Here is a 20,257-nt window from a genome sequence, read left to right as displayed (position 1 = left end):
CTGTCATTCTCTGTTTGCATTTCTCAAGCATTTAGTGCAGTGCGTCGCACCAAGTGCTTCTGCTCTATCTTTGCGGAGACATGTTTAGCCTGGTTAGGGTTGTTTGTGGAAAGGATAGGGGATCCCTTCCCCCAGAGATCAGTGGGGTAGGAGGATGTCGCCTCTGCCTTGGACAATTCTCCTTCGGGTTTAACGATTGAATGTCTCATCTAATGTCAAATTCAATTTTCCTTTGCTCCTCCGAGGTCTTTCTGGGGACAGAGGAAAGGTTGGGGACAGCGGTTACCCACACCGTGGGGACTCCAGAATGATTAATCAATCAATCGATGGCATTTACTGAACACTTACTATGTGTAAGACACTGGACTAAGCACTTGGGAGAATACAATATGACAGAGTTAGTAGACACATTCCCTGCCCACGGGAGCTTATAGTCTAGACGGGGAGCAAACATTAAAATAAATTATGGGTATATATGTAAGAGTTGAAGAACTGAAGGCAGGCTGAATATTGAGGGCTTAAAGGATACAAATATAAGTGCAAGAGTGCCCCGGAAGGGAGAGAGAGTAGGGAAAATGAGAGCTTAGTTAGGGATGGCCTCTTGGAGGAGATGAGATTTAATTAAGGCTATGAAGGTAGAGAGAGTTGTGGTCTGTCGTATATGAAGGGGTAAGGAGTTCCAGGTCAGAGGCAGGATGCAGGTGAGGGTTCAGAGGCAAGATCGAGGCCCAGTCAGTAGGTTGGCATTGGAGGAGTGTGCTGGGTTGAAATGGGAAATCAGCAGGGTAAGATAGGAAGGGGTGGGCTGATTGAACGCTTTAAAGTTGATGGTAGGAGTTTCTGTTTGATGTGGAGGTGGAGGGGAAGCCACTGGAGGTTCGTTGGCTTTCAGAAGACAAGAGATTGAGGTAAATTCATTGATAATGGGCTCCAGCGGGCTAGTAGAGGAAAAAGGTGGGTGGTTTGGGTGGTTGCTCCTACTTGGAGGTTGGTAGTAGGAAAGTAATCATTACTGGTTTTCCAGACATCCTTGTCTGACTGGGTTAGGGACAGAATTCTGATTGGAGGACCGTAGATTTGAGCCTGGTCAACATGGCTTAAAGTTGAGCAAGACCCACTGAGGACTCTCCCACCTCCCCACTTCCTATCCTCTCCCCTCACCCTCCCGCCTTCCTGTTTTCCAGGAGCCACCATGCCTCAGCTTGGCTAGGCCATCGTGGACCCATTCACTGTCCCCTGGGAGTCCTACCCGGGACCCCAGCCACCCCCCACCTCCGCAGGGACCCCTCGCTGCAGCCTGACACGATAGCCCACCGGCCGAAGAGTTCTCCCCACCCTCTCTTCACGGAGGCATCCCGGGCTTTGGCCTCGAGCAAGGGCAGATCAGCAGACGCGGTAAGTGGATTTTCCGTCTGGTCTGCCACTGGGGTGCCCGTCGGAGACCCGGTTCTGAGGAACGGGGTTCTTGTTGGCTATTCAGGGACAAAGCTCGGTCTCCTGGAACCCTGCAAAATCCAGCAACATGGACTTGACCTATCTTGGCTTAGTGGAAAGAGCATGGGTTTGGGAGTCAGAGGTTGTGGGTTCTAATCCAGCTCCTCCACTTGTCAGCTGTGTGACTTGGAGCAAGTCACTTCTCTATGTCTCAATTACCTCATCTGTAAAAATGGGGATTAAGACTGTGAGCCCCTCACGGGACAACCTGATTGCCTTGTATCTACCCCAGTGTTTAGAACAGTGCTTGGCACATAGTGAGTACTTGACAAATACCATTATTATTATTATTATTATTATTACACCGGGGTTTCTCTCCAACTGGGGTTTGCAGATATCTTAAGAAGGCCTCAGGAAAGCTATGCTGGGGGAGGCTGGATGTGAGAGCTGCAAGATCTCTGCTGATAGAGATTGTCAGTCTATCTAGCTGGTCTCCCCTCCTAGTCCACATAGAGGGCAGGGACCAGGCCTATTCTGCCACACTGATCCCCAGAGCTCAGTGATGAGGTTGATGGTGGAGCCTCCCCCACCGAAGAAGAAAGGCACTTCTCAGCCCTGAGACATCAGGTCCAAGTCTATGTGGAGGAGTTGATGAGAGTGCCGGTGGTGTGCATGCTGTCAATCAATCCATCAATCAATTAGTGGTTTTTATTGAGCACTTGCTGTGTGCAGAGCACTGTACTAAGCACTTGGCAGAGTCTTGTCTTGTCTTATGCCTTCAAGTCCTTTCCGGTCCATAGCGACACTATGGACACAGAATGACCTACTCTCCAGCCGTAATTGTTCTGGTAGTGTATCCTAAGAGTTTTCTTTTGGTAAAAATATGGAAACGTGTTTAGCATTGCCATCCTTCCACGCAGTAAATCTGAGTCTCTGCCCTCGACTTTCTCCCATGGCACTATTGCCTAAGACAGGTGAGTTTTGACTTTAGCAGATTGCCTTCCACTCTCTAGCCACTGCCCAAGCTAGGAATGGGAATGGCTCTGCTTGACTCTCCCTCCCGTAGCTGAGACTGATAGAGTACTGGAAACTCTCCAGGTGTAACCCTGAGAAGGGCTTGGCAGAGTACAATTCAACAAAGTCCACATATTCCCTGCCCACAAGGAACTCACAGCCCAGAGAGGGAGGCAGGCATTAAAAAAACACTGATAGGGGAATGGGAGACTACAGGGTTCACAAGTGTCTTGGGTCCAGGGATGGGGTGAAAACCAAGTGCTTAAGGAGTCCAGAACCAACTGCATATGCAACCTAGATTGGAGGGTGAATAGGGCAAATGAAGTGACAGTCAGTGAAGGCCACTGGAGGAGATGTGATTTTAATAGTAATAATACAAATAATAATAATGACAATGTTTGCTAAGCACTAACTTTGTGTCAAGCACTAGGATAGATTAGATCACACACAGTCCTTGTCCCACATGGAGCTCATAGTCTAAGGAGGAGGGAGAGTAGTTTACAGATGAGGAAGCAGGCACAGCAAAATGATTTGCCCACCCAGCAGACAAGTGGCAGAGCCAGAATTAGAACCCAGGGTTCCTGACTCCCAGGTCTATGACCTATGTACTAGGCCAAGATGTTTCTCCAAAATCCCCATTTGTCTGGTTGCAAGGAGGTTGACTTTTTACCCTAAAGAAAAGAATAGGAGAAGCCAACACCCTTTATAATTGTTGTTCTTAGAACTTGATAGTTCCCTGTGGGTGGAAAAGTGTCCTGATCCAGGATTTGAGAGGTCACTGAGGGGAGCTTCTAGGACCTGGGGCACCTCAGGAGCTACCTAGGGGAGAGAGACCCACCATACCTAACCTCCATCTATCCATCTTGGAAATGGAAAGATTTCAAACCTCACATCCCACCCAGGACTATGGTGATGAAGCGGTTTTGGGTCCAGGATGGTCTAGCACTGCCTAGGGCTAGGGGAATGGAGTCAGTGACCCACCCCAGGCCTAGGCAACATGGACCTAAAGCAGAGCTTAGGCTTCCTCTGCTCAGTGGTTCACGAGGGGAAAGTTTCAGGACTCATAATAGAAATGGCATTGACTGAATGCCTCCTCAGGTGAAACCCTACACTCATCACATGGGAACGCAACCTGGAAGCCAAGGACACATTCCCTGCCCTCAAGGAGCTTACAGTCAAATGAGGAGCTCACACTCGAGGAGTGAGAGGACCAGTCGTGGGGGAGAAGAAGGGAACAGAGAGCTGGGGGATCATAGGAGGAAGGGTTTCAGTCGACCTGCCCGAGATTGAGGGAGACAGTGGAGCTGAACGAGGGAGTAAGTGTGAGTGTATGCGTGTGGGTAGAGGGCATGATCAAGAGGTCAGAGGCAAGAGAGACGAGAGTGAGACACAACAAGTAGGTTGGCATTAGAGGAGTGATGTGTTGGAGCAGAGCAAGGATAGGTAGTAATAATAATAATTAATATTTGTTAAGTGCTTACTATGTGCCAAGCACTGTGGTAGATCAGGATCTATATGGTACTCACAGTCTAAGTAGGAAGAACAGGTATTAAATCCCCATTTGAAAGATGAGGGAACTGAGGCACCGAGAAATTAGGTGACTTGACCAAAGTAGCCCAGCAGGTAAGTAGTACAGCTGGGATTAGAATCTATTTTCTCTTATTCCAGGCCCATGCTCTTTCCACCAGTGCCCAACACTTAAGAACAGTGTTCCAGCACTTAGAACAGTGCTTGGTACATAGTAAGTGCTTAACAAATACCCTCATCACCATCATTTCCCCCAGGCCATACTATTTCCATGGTAGAGGGGAGAGCTGATTGAAGGTCTTAAAGCCAATGGTGAGGAATTTCTGCTTGCTGTAAGCTCATCATGGGCAACGAATGTGTCTGCTAATACTCTCCTAAGCACTTAGTACAGTGCTCTGCACATAGTAAGCACTCAATAAATACCACTGATTGATTGATTGATGTGGAACCACTAGGGGTTTATGAGGTGTAGGAAATGGTGCTTGGGTTAGGGGAGGTAGGAGTACACCCTAGGCATGCAATGGTTATCACTACTCACTGCTCTGAGTTGCTCTCTCACCCTCAGGGGGTAAGCCTGATGGTGTTTTCCCACCCTAGGGTTTCCCTCTTTCTGTGCCAGGACTGTGGCAGCCACAAGAGAGCAAGGTGGACCCAGGCCCTGGGCAGTCCCACCTATCTCAAGGGCTGGGGAAGGGGTCGCTGGGTAAATTCCATGGGAGAGTCATGAGGGGGTTGGTAGGAAAGTCAAGCCTCCATGATACCAGTGTTCCCATGGTAACGCAGGCAGGAGGCTAAAAAAAGACCCCCAAGAAGCAGAACCAAAATAAGAGACATAAACACAATATGGCTCCAGGGGGCTGGAGGGGGGGCCTTGCTTTCCTAGCCACCTGTTTGGGAGGCTTTGTCTCCCCATCACTGCGGGCCCCCCTGGACTGAGTAATCCCCTCTACTCCCTCTACGTGGCCAGTCCTTGGTTTTCACACACACCCTCCACCTCAACGCATCCCTCCAGGCACGCCTAAAATACCAGGGGTTCAACTGTAGGCTGAGCTCCTTAAACAGTCAGAAGACATGAGGTGCCTTTCTGTCACATGTGTCCATGCCTTCCCACCCCAGTGGCTCCCAGGCCATCCACTAGCCACCCTTAGTGGTCCCACTGGCCCCCAGCCCTGCTCCCTCCTGGATCTACACCCTCCCCATCCTGGGTGCCTGCACCTTTGCATAGAAACAGCATGGTCTAATGGATAGAGCATGGGCCTGGGAGTCAGAAGAATCCTGGTTCTACTACTTGTCTTCTTGTCTGCTGTGTGACCCTGGGCAAATCACTTCACTTCTCTGTACCTCATCTTTACTTCAGATGTTACATCATCTGTAAAATAGGAAATAAGACTGTGAGCCCCTTGTGGGACAGGGACAGTGTCTAACTTGATAGATTTGTATCTACCCCATTGCTTAGTACAATGTCTGATATACAGTAAGAGCTGAACAAATATCTTTAAAGAAAAAGTCATTCTGCTGGTGGATGTTGTGATGAATATCCTGATGGAGGCGTGAGAAGAGCAGAGGGGGCTGTTGGGCAGTTGAGTGTACTGGGCAGCTGAGTACTGAGTGTACTGGGCCACGAGAATATGGTGACAGCCCCTTGCTGGTGCAGTTTAAGGTTGGCCATAGGACGTCAAACAGTAGGATTCTTGCAGGAGTCCACACCAACCCTAGGGAAATCACCTCCTCTCATAATAATAATAATGATAACAATAATAATGTTGTTGATGATGATGATGAAAATAATGGTAATGTTTGATAAGTACATACTATGCGCCAGGCACTGGGATAAATACAATGCGATCTTGCAATCCCTTCCCCTGATGGGACTTGCAGTCTAAGGGGAAGAATGAGCAGGGAATTAATGAATCCCCATTTTTCAGATGAGGAAACTGAGGCCCAGAGAATTTAAGGGACTTGCCCAAGGTCACACAACAGGCAAATTGTAGAGTTGAAATTAGAATCCAAGTCCCTACTTCCTAGGCCCTAGGCCTGTGCTCGCTTCACCGGGTCATGCTGCCTTTTTTTTAATAGTATTTGCTAAGCACTTTCTACGTGTCAGACAATGTACTAAGTTAAGCACTGGGGTAGATAAAAGCTAAGCAAGTTGGACACAGTCCATGTCCCACATGGGGCTCACAGTCTTTTAATCCCTATTTTATAGTAATAATAATTATGGCATTTGTTCAGCGCTTACTATGTGCCAAGCACTGTTCTAAGCACTGGGGTAGATACAAGGTAATCAGGTCGTCCCATGTGGGGGCTCACAGTTTTAATCCCATTTTACAGATGAGCTAACTGAGGCACAGGAAATTCAGTGATTTGCCCAAGATCACCCAGCAGACCAGGGATGGAGCTCAGATTAGAAGCCAGGTCCTCTGACTCCCAGGCCCATGCTCGTTCCATAGATCATACTGCTTCTCTTCCAAGTGACAGCTGATTTCAGTTTCCACTTTTGCCGATTCACCAGGAATGTGGCCCGCCCCCTTCTTCCTTAACCTGGCTTCCCCATCAGTTCTGTAGTACAATTGGCCAAGGAGAGGAGTCTGGATGGGTCAAAGAAGGCCTGGTGCCAACCAACCATGTTGTGGGGAAGAGGTGGGCCAGAGGATCAGGTAAGTGGAGGAAGAGCATATTTGTCTTCTCAGCTGGGCTTAGAACCCAGATCTTCTGACTCCCAAGCTCGTGCCTTTTCTAGTAGTCCACACTACTTTTCAGTCCCGTGCCCTTGTCCTCTCTTGTCTGGATGATTTTTCCACTCCAGAGTATAAACTCCCAGGGGACAGAGAATGTCTTGGCTCCTTCAAACCCAGAGCAACATGGGAGGACAGAGTTCCCTGAGCAGGAGGTTTCCTGTAGGGCCATCCCCCAGCTGTTGGGTCTGAACTCCTCCCTGTCCCCTCCCCAATCCTTTCCCTCTTTCCCTTCCCCACCCCTCTCCCATCTTTAGCAGCCGCTAATGAGAGAGACTGTGAAATCCAGTCCGTGTGGTAATTAAATTTACTTAACGGGTATTCAAGTGGAGTAATGAGAAGTTTAATGCAGTGATTAGATTTTTCTTTAATTAATTAAAATGGGAACCATGTGCCTTTCCGGCAAGCTGCCTTGACCCTTCTCGAAGAAGGAACAGAAGGACTGGGAATGGGTGGGGGGAAGAGGAAAGGGTAGGGAACAATTTGCTTTTGTAAATTCCCGCTGAAGACTGTAAACTCCCTCTGTAGACTACTAGCCCCTCCTGTAGACTATAAATTCCTCCTTTTTACTGTAAGGTCCTGGTGGACAGGATCCATTCTTTGAACTCTATTATCTTGTACTTTCCCAAGTGCTTAGTACAGTGTTTTGCACAGAGTAAGCACTTGATAAATACCATTGATTGATGGATTCTTTTCAATCAGCAGTACTTACTGAGTTTCAGATATGAGCAGGACACTTTACTGAGCATTTGGAAAAGTGCAGTAGAGTTGGTAGATATGATCCTTGTCCTCAAGGAGCTTACAGTTCAGCCAGTAAGACAGACCCTAAAATTAATTATTGGTAGAAGGAAGTCATAGAATTTTTAAGGTATCTACACAAGTGTCGTGAGGTGTTGTGGATACCTAGAAGGCTTGGAAGAACAGAAGTGGCAGTTGGAGGATGAAAGATTGGAAGATCAATCCATCGATAGTATTTATTGAGCACTTACTGTTTGCAGACAACTGTATTAAATGCTTGGGAGAGCTCAACAGAGTTGGTTGACATGTTCCCTGCCTACAATGAGCTTACAGTCCACAGGGGGAGATGAGAGATGAAGGCCTCCTGGAGAAGATATGATTGCTGAAGAATTTTGAAGATGGGGAGAACGTTCATTCAGTAGTATTTATTGAGCGCTTACTATGTGCAGAGCACTGTACTAAGCGCTTGGCAGTAAAGGGGCAGGAAGCTCCAGGCTGGGGGAAAGGGCGGGAGCAAGAGGCTGGAGGCAGGAGAGATGAGCGGAGGCATCATGGCTTGAGAAGAGCAAAGAGGGTGAGCTGGGTTGTAGTGGGAGAAGCAAAGATAAGTAGTGGAGAGAGAGCTGATGGAGTTCCTTTAAGCTGCTGGAGTCTTGCTTGATGTGGAGAGGAATGGGCAACCACTGGAGGCTTTGGAGGAGAGGGGAGATATGCAGAGGTACATTCTAGAAAAATGATCTGGGCAGAGGAGTAAAGAATAAACTGGAGAGGGGAGAGACCGGGGCAGGGGGATCAACAGTGAGGCTGATGCAGTAAGTCAAAGCAGGATATGACAAGATGATTGATTGAGATCATATATTGTGTGTGCAGACCACTTGGAAGAGGACAATAAACTTGGTAGACACAATCTCTGCCCCTAAGGAGCGTACAACAGCTTGCTATGAGCAGGGAATGTGTCTGCTAATTCTGTTGTAGTGTACTCTCCCAAACACTTAAGTACATTGCTCTGCACATAGTAAGAGCTCAGTAAATACCATCGATTGATTGATTGATTGATTGGAGGAGACAGACACTAAAATGAACTGCAGGTTGGAAGAAGCAGCAGAGTGCAAATATATGTGAAGTGCAATAGGAGTTGGTGAACTCTCAAGTGCTTACTAATGAATGAATGAATGAGCAAATGAATGGATGAAACAGAATGAAGGTTGGTTTTCTGCCCAGAACTCTCCCTACTCCTTCCCTTGACTGCTCACACTCTCTGTGTCAATCAATCAATGGTATATATTGAGTGCTTCTTGCGTGCAGAGCACTGTACTAAATGCTTGGGAGAGTACAGTACAACAGAGATGATAGACAAGTTCCCCTCCCACAAGGAGCTGATGGTGTCCCTCTCTAAAATGAGGAGGGCACCAGGGAAAAGCCTTTGAATCCCCAGGACCCTGCACTAACGATCTCTGAGTCTTGGGTGTGGCACCAGTGACCCTGTCCCGCAGGATGTCCAGCCCAAAGCCGCTCCCACACCCGGGACCCATTCAGAACTGCCGGCAGTCCAGAGCTGGCCCTCGGCCCAAGATGAAAGAGTCTCGCGGCAGCCGCTCTGGCTGCCGAGCCCCTAGAGCACAACTCTCCGAATCACAGCCATCTGGTTCGCTGTCTCCCTGGAGACCAGGCGGGCTGCATGTGGTGGAGAAAGGAGTTTGGAATTTGATGCATTTGGGGAATTTGTTCAGTTGGGGGCTCTAAGCCCAAGAGTTGCTCTCTTCCCCAGGCCCAGCCAACCCAGGTGGAGTGTGGGACTCTCTGGGTCCTCCCTGTCCCCCCACTTCCAGCTGGCACTGCCTCAGTCCCGCGCAGTCCAAGATCTCCCCCGGATGTCATGTCAGCTCCAGCCGATGGGCACCGGCTAGATTCCTGGGATAATTGCTCCCACCTCACAGCCAGGAATGGCGATGTGAAATGTGTTAATTCACGCAGCAGCTTTCTTCAGCCTCCTTCCCTTCGTCCTCTCCCATTTCCCTCTTCCGGGGGAAAGCTGAGTGATGTTAAGTAAGGTTTGTTGCGCTAAACTAATTTCTTTAAATACATCCCCACTCCTCCCTCCCCTTCCCCTTTCCTGGCCCAAGGCCTCTGGGTTTCCCTTCCCTCTCCCCTTCTGGCCTTGTGGAGCAGGGAGGTGTGTTTTAAGCAGACTGCAAAGACTTTATTGGAGAGTCGGCTGGGGAAAGTCTGGTTGGGTGGGAATGGGCAGATGTCAGGCTGTTCAGGGTAACTTGTTTGTGGTTTTGTGTGTGTGGTTGGGGCATTGTATTGCCAAAAAGGCCCCGAGCTAGAATAGAATAACTATTCATCTAGGGAAAATCAAAATTTGTTTTTCAATCCAAATTCAAGACAACCAAATTATCAAAACACATCTCCCTCTAAGTGCTGTTTTGTGTTAAATATGTTTTTTTTTAAATTGGAGAGGGAGAGAGGGTACTGGGGACTGGGAAATAAATGGAGGGGGTGAGATGGGAGGGCTGGTGGAGAGAAAAAGGGCGAGGACAGTGGAAGGAAGGGAGGAGAGTGAAAATCAATCAATCAGTGGAATTTATTGAGCATTTACTATGTGCACAGCACTGGACTGAGCACTTGAGAGAGATCAATAGAGTTAGAGGACACGATTCCTGCCCTCAAGTAGCTTACAACCTAGTGGGGGAGTGAGACACTAAAACAAAATAAAATACCAGCAGGAGTAAGCAATAGCGGATAAAAATGTAAAAAAGTCATTTAGCTTCTCTGTGCCTGAATTAACTCATCTCTAAAATGGGGATTAAAACTAAGAGTCCCACATAGAACATGGACTGCATCCAACCTGATTATCTTGTGTTAGTACAGTGTACTAAGTCTACCTAGTAATTGTTTAACAAATACTGTAAAAAAAAAAAAGGGATATAATAATGTTGGTGTTTGTTAAGCACTTACTATGTGCAGAGCACTGTTCTAAGCGCTGGGGTAGATACAGGGTAATCAGGTTGTCCCACATAAGGCTCACAGTCTTAATCCCCATTTTACAGATGAGGGAACTGAGGCACAGAGAAATTAAGTGACTCGCCCACAGTCACACAGAAAAAAATATGTGATGGGGAGGTGAGGCTTGGGTGGCATGAAAGTGCTGAAGTAGCAGTTTGGAAGGAATTAGGGTAGCGAGCTAAGAGATTAATCAGTGAAGGCCTCCAGGAAAAGGTGTGATTTTTGGAAAGTCTAATCAGTCAATCACTCTCTAGCATTTTACTGAGCACCTGCTTGGTGTAGAACACGGTACTAGTTACTTGGGAGAGGACAATATCTTTATGCTTTGCCATTTTTCCTACCTATAATTTATTTATGATGTATGTAAGCTCTTTATGGGCAGGGATCATATCTCCCAGCTGCCTTGTGTTGTACTCTCCTAGCAATCAGTATAGGGCTCTGCACCCAGAAGACACTCAGTAAGTACCACTGATTGGCCACTGATTGATCACAGAAAAATTAATAGAATCCCTGCTTCCCCCTCTCAAGGAGCTTACAACTAGTGGGAGAGCTTAGAAGAAAGAGCAGGAGAGTGGGAAAAAGAGAGAAGTAGGGCAGGGAGGAAGGAGAGATGAGGCAAAGGGGGGGGAGGAGGAGGAGGAGGACATAGAAAGGGATCTGACAGGCAGCTCTCATTCTCCCTCCATTCCCACTGGACTATAAGCTCCTCAAAGGCAGGGATTGGGTCTACTGACTCTGTTGGACTGTGCTCTCCCAAGTACTACTACAGTGCTCTGCATGTAGTAAGCACTCAACACATGCCATTGATTGACTGACTGATAACAGATATCATTCATTGATTGATTCCAGCCCTGCCTACCTGTCTCCAACCAGGCTCCCATTGTGGAATGAACCTTCCTTAATCCACTAGCAGCCCTCCAGCCCAACTCAGAGTAGAAACACATGTTATGGCAAAACTGAGCATTTACCAAGTGCCTAATGTGTGCAGATCACTGTTTTAATTGCTTTGAAGAGTACATTAAAAGTAAAAATGATGGTCCTGGACTTTAAGGATCTTATAATGACCTCGCTGTGGGGTTTTGTTTCTGGCCCAGGGACCTCTGAACCCCATAGAGAGGACCCTCTTTCTGCAGAAGCACCCCTCCCACACAACACTGAGCCCCACCCCCACCTTTGACTAAATGACCCTAAACTCCATCTCACTCCCAGCAGATCCCCCACCCATGACCTTCCCTCGGTGCCACGTGATTTGATATGTAAGCTCTTCAGGGTTGAGGTGCTAATGTTATCACAGGCTACATCAACCCTGCCCTCACCCCCACTCCCACTGCTTGATTTGGCCACCACCCACACAATGCTGCATTCTTGCCTTGTTGTCCCAGCCTCTGACCTCTCCAGAGCCCAGGCCCCAGCAGAGCTGGCCATAAGCAACCAGTACTGGAGATGGACACCAGAGCTTCTTGGGCTCCCGCTGTCCCTGAGTCTGAACAGAAGATCCCAGTGGGACCCCCCCCTTCTCAAAATCCTGGGAAAAACCTCGAGCTCCTCAGGACCAGGCCCCTGTCCCCAGGCAGGACTGCTTCCCAAACCACCAGGACCGATGGGGATTTCCCAAGAGCCAAGGGAAGCGAGGCCTCAGCCTTCTTTTTGAGTGGCTTAGGCCTCAGCTCACCAAACTTCCCAGCCAGATCTTGGGAACCAGCCTGGGGACGCAAGGGGAGAGGTGGCCCTGGGGAAGTGTTTGGGATTCAGGTTCCAGGCTGGAAGGTTTTGGGCTGTGCATGTCAAGGAAATCCCAGTGGTTCCACTAAGTAAATGCATCTTTAGGACAGCGATCCTATTATTGGGCCAACTCCTCCGACAGAGTCTGATAAAATGTCACTGGAATTGTTCACTTGCCATTTACTCCTGATCTATTTTGGATCCTCATCGCCTCTTCAGCTCCATGTGGCAGATTCCAACACTGAGCAAAGAGACGGGGAGGGAGAGAGGTGGAGACCGAGTTGCTGCTGTGGTAGGGCCTGGAATCTTGGAACAAAGTGTATCTGTTCTCTGAGGATGTTGCAAACAATCTCTGAGATGCCCCATCCACCCCCCTCAGCTGTTCTCTCACGACCTGACGGATGAATGATTTGGGTTTTAAGAAGTCCCTGAGATTCAGGTCTGAAAACTTGGTTAAATCCGTATGTGCACACAGAGATTAGCCTCTTTTGAAAGTCATTTGCTATAGGCAAAATAGTCTCCATCCGTCCAAGGAGGAGAGAGCTTCCATCATTTCAGAGCTTGCTTGGGCAGATCTGTGGGGAAACTGGGCCTCTGCAAACCTGGCCTTCTCCAAAGTGTGGAGCCTTAGAGGCACAAATAGAAGGAAGAGGTGGTTCGGACTCACCCAGTGGTCATCTGGTCCATCCCCCTGCCTCCACACGGGAATCTCCTAACATCCAGGTGGATGGGGGTCTACCCTGCCCTGAAAGATTTCTAGAGAAGAAGAATCAACAATCTGCAATGATTCTGGGACCACCCCCTTAAAGGTTGTTTAGACTGTTTCTGGATCTCCTGAACTTGGCTGTACCATTCTTTACCTCTGATGGCTGTCAGCCTTCTTTTCCCCAGGTTATATTTTATTTTAGATTTATGTTGAATTTAAAAAGGGGGGTTATTTTGACAGCACACTAGAGTTTAAGTGTGGTAGTTGTGTCTGTGAGGTATCTAAGAGACTCCTCCCTCCTCCAAACTGCTCTAGAAATGCCCCGCTCCCCTCCTAGGCCCCTGAGAACCTGGGGGCCACTTCCGATCCATGGCACTCAGTAACAGAAGCCGAGGCAGAGGGAGGCTGAAAATAAAAATACCAGATTTAGAAGCGCCTGGTACCATATCATTTCCAGACAGGGAACAGACTAGTTCGTTAGTTAGTTCTGGTATTTATGAAGGATCTGAGCAGAAAGCCGGGCTGTCCAGGATAAAACAAGATGACTGCACACGCTGGGTATGGATTTAATCAACCCTCTCCAGATTTCTAAACACTTCACTTCCTCACCACCTTCCTGAAGATGCCTCGAAAGGCTCAGCAGTGTTTTCCCACTCCTCAAGAAACTCTAGTGGTTGCCCATCCACCTCCGCATCAAGCAAAAATCCCCTCACCGTTGACTTTAAAACAGTCACCTTGCCCACTTCTCTCTCACCTCACTACTCTCCTATTACAACCCAGCCCACACACTTCACTTCTCTAATGCTAATCTCACTGTACCTCAATCTCACCTATCTTGCTGCTGACTCCTCATCTGCATCCTCCCTCTAGCCTGGAATACCCTCCCTCCTCAAATCTGATAGGCAATTAGTCTTCCCCACTTGAAAGCCTTATTGAAGGCACATCTCTTCCGAGAGGCCTTCCCTGACTAAGCCCCCCTTTCCTCTTCTCCCACTTCCTTCTGTGTCATCGTGACTTGCTCCCTTTATTCACCTCCTCCCCAGCCCCATAGCACTAATATACATATCATTTATTTATTTATTTATATTAGTGTCTGTCTCCCCTTCTAGACTGTAGGCTCAGTGTGGACAGGGAATGTACTTCTTTTTATTGTACTCTCCCAAGCGCTTGGTACAGTTCTCTGCACACAGTAAGTGCTCAATAAATTCTACTGAATGAATGAACAACAATCAGCACCAACCTTCTGTGTTCAGTGTGCAGTCAGACATGGACCACATTCCCCTGCCTCCATGCACATCTCACAGCCCACCAGTTCTTGCGGTACCCAACCTCATCCCTTGTTTTTAATGATGAACCCAGACTCCATCATCCAGTCGCTTCACTCCACAAAAACCACCCTCCCAAAGTCACAAATGATTTTCTTCTTGCCAAACCCAACCGCCTCCACTCCATCCTAATCCTCCTGGACCTATCAGGTGCCTTCTTCACTGTCAACCACCCCCTTCTCCTGTAAACATTACCTAACCTCAGCTTCATGGACATTGTCCTCTCCTGGTTCTCCTCCTGTCTCTCTGGCTGCTCATTCTCAGTGTCTTTCATGGACTCCTCCTCTGCCTCCCCCTCTTTTATAATAATAATAAAAATGACATTTGTTAAGCGCTTACTATGTGCAAAGCACTGTTCTAAGCACGGGGGAAATACAAGGTGATCAGGTTGTCCCACGTGGGGCTCACAGTCCTAATCCCCATTTTCCAGATGAGGTAACTGAAGCCCAGAGAAGTGACTTGCCTAAAGTCACACAGCTGACAAGTGGAGGGTGTAGTGGAGTCCATGAAGAGTTTTATATTAGGATAGGAAAGATGTTGGCAAACCTGAAAGCAGAGGGGAAAGAGCCATCAGAGAAAGAGCAGCTGAAAATGGTGTCAGGGTTGGAAGGAGAGTAGAAGCAAGGATTTTTAGGAGGTGAAAGGCATTGGAGTCAGAAGGCATAGATTTTTCAGTGGAGGTGGGAGATCTCTAAAGAGATGGCTGAGAAAGAAGATAGAGTAGGGGTGGGTGAGAGGTAACTGGGGAGAGCTCACACCTGATGTTCTGCTTTGTTATCAAAGCAGTAGGAAAATCCAAACGGCAGGGAGGGAGGAGGGGCACTGGGAGGGACTTCCAGGTCTGGAATAGTTGGTTGGGGCACAGGGCCTGAGAATCCCTGAGAGAGACAAAGTCGTGTTTCTGGGCACAGTTAGAGTAGGTGAGGATGAATCTGAAATGAGCCAAATCTGCCTGACGCCTGGACTTCCACCACTCATGCTCTGTGGCAGTCATACTCCGAGTAAAGGAGTGGAGGAAGCGTCCTCGGAAAGGAACGGAGAGCTCGGCTCAGGGGATGGAAATCAATGGACGAGCAGTGAGTTGAGAAAATTAAATTCAACAGAGCGAGTAGAGATCATTGGTTCTAATCTTTGCTCTTCCACTTTTCCGCTGTGTGACTTTGGGCAAGTCACTTAACTTCTCTGTGCCTCAGAGGAGGGGGATTCAACTTCTCGGTCCCTCAGTTATCTCACCTGTAGAATGGGGATGAAGACTATGAGCCCTAGGTGGGACAAGGACTGTGTTCACCCCAATTATCTCATATTTACTCCAGGGCTTAGTATAGTGCCTGGCACATAGTAAGTGCTTAACAAATGCCATAAAAATAAGAAAAGTGATGGAGGCAGGGTTTGAACCCAGGTCTCCTGATCCCCAATTCTGCACTCTTTCCATTAGGCCTCCCTGCTATATATTGTTAGCTACTCCTCACCTCCATCAACATGGTTTGCCCTACTTCCTTCTCCTGGGCAATCTTTCTCCTTCCTCAGTCTATTTTCCATCCCTGCCTTCCTCGTCCCCTCCTACTGCCACCATGTTTCCATTCTTTCCTCTCATTTCCCTTCCTGGCCTCTTCCCAACTCTTGATAGATCTTCTCTTTCCTTTCAAAAGCTCCAACTTCCCCCTTCCCCCTTTCTCTCTCTCTCCTCATCTGTTTCTTCCCCTTCATTAGGGAGACTGTATGATTTGAAAATCTCCAGCATCTCTTCCATTTTCCCTCCCTCAGTCCTCCTTGGTGGGTGTTTACTGCCATTGTAATGCGTTGTGGAAGCAGAATGCCTTAGTGGAAAGAGCATGGGCCTGGGAGTCAGAGATACTGGGTTCTAATCCTGCTCCACCACTTGTCTACTGTGTGACCTCATATGAGTTTCTGCTTCCTGGTCTGGTCCCTTCTCCTGGTCTGGAACTCTAGTCTGTAAACTCATCCTCTAGGCTGAAAGCCCCTCATCTAGACTGTAAGCTCATCCTCTAGATTTTAAGATGATTCTAGAGACTCTAAACTCATCCTCTAGACTGTAAACTCATCCTCTGGATTGCAATAATAATAATAATTACGATATTAAGCATTTACTATGTGCCAGTCACTGTGCTAAGTGCTAGGGTGGATGCAAGCAAATCATGTTGAACTCAGTCCTGTCCCACGTGGGGCTCACAGTCTCAATCCCCATTTTACAGATGAAGTAAATGAGGCAAAGAGAAGTGAAGTGACTTGTCCAAAGTCACATAGAAGACAAGTGCCAGAGCTGGGATTAGAACCCATGACCTTCTGACTCCCAGGCCCTTGCTCTATCCACTATGCCTCTGGACCATAAGCTTCTCTTCTAGACTATAAGATCCTCCTTTAGACTGTAAGCTCATTGTGAGTAGGAAATGTGTCTACTAACTCAGTTGTAGTGAACTCTCCCAAGTGCGTAATACAGTGTTCTGCACAGAGTAAGTGCTCAGGAAATATCACTGATTGATTGATTGGAACTTGGAAGGGAGGGAGGACTGAAGAGGAAAGCCCTGAAATTGCTGCCAGAGAAAACCCTGCTCCAGCTCTCAGTGGGTCTTGGAGATTGGGCTCCAATCCCCCATCCGCCTGCCTCCTCCTCCTCTTGCTCTCGTTCTCCTTTCCTCCTTTCTCCACTTACATCCCGGGGAAGAGACCAAACGCCATGCCCGCCCCCACTGCTCGATTTAGCCTTGCAGGGGTGGAGAGTTTATCGCCTGTGATTGAAGCTTCCGGGCTCCTGCCTCCACGCACCATCTTTCAGGGATTGGCAACCTGACTCCCTCACGCCCTGGGACGTAGAACTGTTCCCAAGCTGCAGTTCGGTGCTCTCCGAATCTCTCCCTTCTTTTTCCTTCTCTTCTCACTCCCAGACACAGCTTCTTTTGGTAGGGGCCTGAGGGCCGGGCCGGGATGGGGTGGAGGGCCATCTCTCAGCCAGGGCTGGTATTTGACAGGGAGCACCTCGAGGTGGGTGTTGGAGGGGTCTGGGAAAGCAGAAAGCAGAAATGTCCTATTGCCCACAGGTCTGGGAACACAGAGAAATCAGGCTCTGAGGCCAAATGAAAGCAGGCCACGGGCCTGAAAGAAAAATAAAGGGAGCTGGGATAGCAGCCCAAAGGAACAGTGACTCTGTGCCTCAGTTTCTTCTGATGTATAAATAGGGATGAGCTACTTCTCTGTTCTCCCTACCCTGTAGCCTGAGTGCCCCATGAGGGCCAGGGACTGTGTCTGACCTGATTGCCTAACATCTATCCCACTGCTTAGCACAAAGCTTGGTACAGAGTACACACTTAGCGAATACCACAGTTCTTGTAGTGGTAGCTGTCACTGGGCAATCTCAGAGACTCTTCAGAAAATCCTGCTCTTTGGAGAGCCAAGTATGAACACATGTTTGCCTACACATCTTCTCTGTGTGACAGAATTACTTGAGGGTCTTGACTCCCTCAATGCAACTGTACACCCAGGGCCACCAGGCTGAGTTTCTCGTCTCTGAGATTGACTTCACCCCTCCAAGGATGCTTTCCTCAGGCTGAGGTTTGCTCTGCTTGCAAATATAGAGGGAACAAGGAGCTGAGGGACTGGTCTGAGAGGGGTAAGAAGATGACGGTTGCCTCACCTGGGCATAGAGGAGATCCCCTGGGGGCCGACGTGTGAGCCTCCCTCCCCTCCCCGCCCCAACCAGATCTGTCCCTGCCACCGCCCCGCAACCTGACCTCTCTTCTCTCCGCAGTGCATGGTGGGGGCTGGGCGGGGCCGGCCCCAAGCACCCCACCCCAGGGAGCCGCCGGAGTCCTGACGTCCCATCTGAGCCAGGTAGGCCCCAAGATGGTGTGGTCCTGCCACCACCAGGTGGGGAGAAATGGAAGAGGGAGGTGGGATCAGCCCCTGTCCTCCAGTGTCTCCCCACACAAATTGTCACAGTCGTCTAGACCCCGTCGGGGAGCGGGGGCTTAGGGAGGAGAGAGCTGTGTCGGGAAGGAGCTAAACTGGGATGTTGCCAGGTGGGATAATGGTCTGAGGGTGAAAAGATGGTGTCTGGACCATCCAGAAAGGTATTGCAACCTCAAAGATGGCACTGCCTTGGATCCAGCAGGCTGGTAGCCTCTCTGGCAGGACTGGAAGGGCACTTGGGCTAGGAGGCTGGATGCTGCCTCTAAAGTGAAGAATGGCATTCTCTCCCCTAGATACTGTGGAATGGGTGAGTGGAGAGCTCATATAAAGAGCCCCCACTACCACAGAAGAAAATCGGTGTCCTAAAGGAAACCCAGAGGGTTCAGGCTCTAGGGGAGCTTGGAGAAACCCATGCAGTGATGCTCTGGGAGTAAGGAGCTGGCGTGGCTCAGACGGCTGGACTCTGGGCTCTGGGAAACTTGCTGTCCGGCGAGCTGCCAAAGCTGTGTCTGGCTTGTGCCCAACTGAGGATGGGAGCCATGTGTCTTCCATACTGACTTTGGGAGCTTTGGAGCTGGGGAATATAGGTCTGCCATGTTGACTTCCATGTAGTGGGAATCTTGTAGCTGGGGACCATGGGTCATATGTGGTAAATCCTATGTTGAAGCATTCTTGCAGCTGGGGGCCATGGGTCATATGTGGTAAATCCTATGTTGAAGCATCCTTGAGGTTGTGGAGGTCACCGTTCTTCTGTATTACCTTCCATGTCGCATATGGGTCTTCTGTGTTCACTCATTCATTCAATCACGTTTATTGAGCGTTTACGGTGTGCAGAGCAGTTTACTAAGCAGTTGGGAGAGTACAATACGACAATAAGCAAACATATTCCCTGCCCACAGTGAGCTTACAGTTGACTTCCTTGTCATGGGAATCTTGGGGCTGGAAGACCATGAGTCATCTGTGTTGAGCTCTGTGTTCCGGAAGTCCTGGGGCTGGGAAAATGGGTCTTCCATGTTGACTTCATGTTGTGGGAGCTTTGGTGGCTAGGAAACATTGGTCTTCCATGTTGACTTTGTGTTGTGGGAACCTTGGGGCTGGAGAATGAGTCTTCCTTTTAGATTTCCATATTGTGGGAGCAGTGGGACTGGAGAACATGGATCTTCCATGAGGATGTTTATATTGTAGGAGCTTGGGCCTGGGGAATATGGTTTGCCACACGGACCTGCTCCCCACTTTGGCGGGAGCCTCAGCCCTGCCCCTAAATTCAGTCCTAGAGGGTGCTGCTCGACTTGAAGGGTAGGAAGCTGGAATTGACTCCCTACTGCCTGGTAAGGCAGAGGGCTTGGTGCAGAGGGCAGAGATGAGGGAGGGAGAGAGGAGACTGTGTCTTTGCTTGGCTCTGAGGTTTCAACTTCTCCAGACTCTGAGTAAACAGAAGTAAACCAAAGTGTCTCCCTCAGTGAGGGGCCTCAGAGGAAAGAGGGATAGATGGAGGTCAATTTCTGCTTGAGTAAGCAAGAAAGGGAGTGAAAGAAGAGGTGTAAAATCACTGCCAGGACCATGATACTGGGGGGTGTCCAGATGGCAGGTGGACAGCACGTCCCCTAGCACTGGCCCACCAGCCACCGGCTGAAGCGACAGGCAGACGGCATCTATCAGTCCCTGGGCGACGCAGGAAGGGGAACTGTTTGGAGTGGCTGCCATTCTCCCCTCCCCTGAGGGGTTATCCCCAGCAGACTAGCCAGGGATCCGGGGCTAGTGAGAAGGCATGCTCTCCGCCAGCCTGGCTCACTTAAATCACCCAGGTATCAGGCCACGGAGGTGAAGAAAGAACTGGTTATTTCTGTCTCTGCTCTCTAAGTGCAATTACTTAGTAGGGCCAGGGAGTCAAAGGCTGGAGCTGATTTTATTGGTGTGCTACAGGCTGTGTCTTAGGTGGAGTCACTGCAGGGGCTTCCCAACGAAAGCATCTCCCTTAACCTCTCTGCCCCCTACCCCAGCACACACATGCACCCCCCCCCCCAACTCAACACACACAAACACACACACTCAAACCCACACACCACCTCATATCAGATAAAACTGGTCCCCAGCAGGGAACCAGCTGCAGGAATCCTGCTCTC

The 20,257-nt window shown here is 49.0% G+C and overlaps 1 protein-coding gene across 1 annotated transcript in view; it reads left to right on the top strand.

The window, feature by feature from the left end:
* The first annotated feature begins 1,302 nt into the window (after positions 1-1,302).
* LINGO1 (leucine rich repeat and Ig domain containing 1) overlaps positions 1,303-20,257 on the top strand; it is a 167,125-nt gene continuing 148,170 nt past the window's right edge. The window contains exons 1-2 of the mRNA XM_029066537.2: positions 1,303-1,395; positions 17,974-18,056. The gene's annotated coding sequence lies outside the window, so the exon portion shown is untranslated. The remainder of the gene's footprint in view (positions 1,396-17,973; positions 18,057-20,257) is intronic.

This window comes from Ornithorhynchus anatinus, chromosome 5 (genome assembly GCF_004115215.2).
Source record: "Ornithorhynchus anatinus isolate Pmale09 chromosome 5, mOrnAna1.pri.v4, whole genome shotgun sequence".
Taxonomy (NCBI): domain Eukaryota; kingdom Metazoa; phylum Chordata; class Mammalia; order Monotremata; family Ornithorhynchidae; genus Ornithorhynchus; species Ornithorhynchus anatinus.
This window is presented reverse-complemented; position numbering and strand designations above follow the sequence as displayed.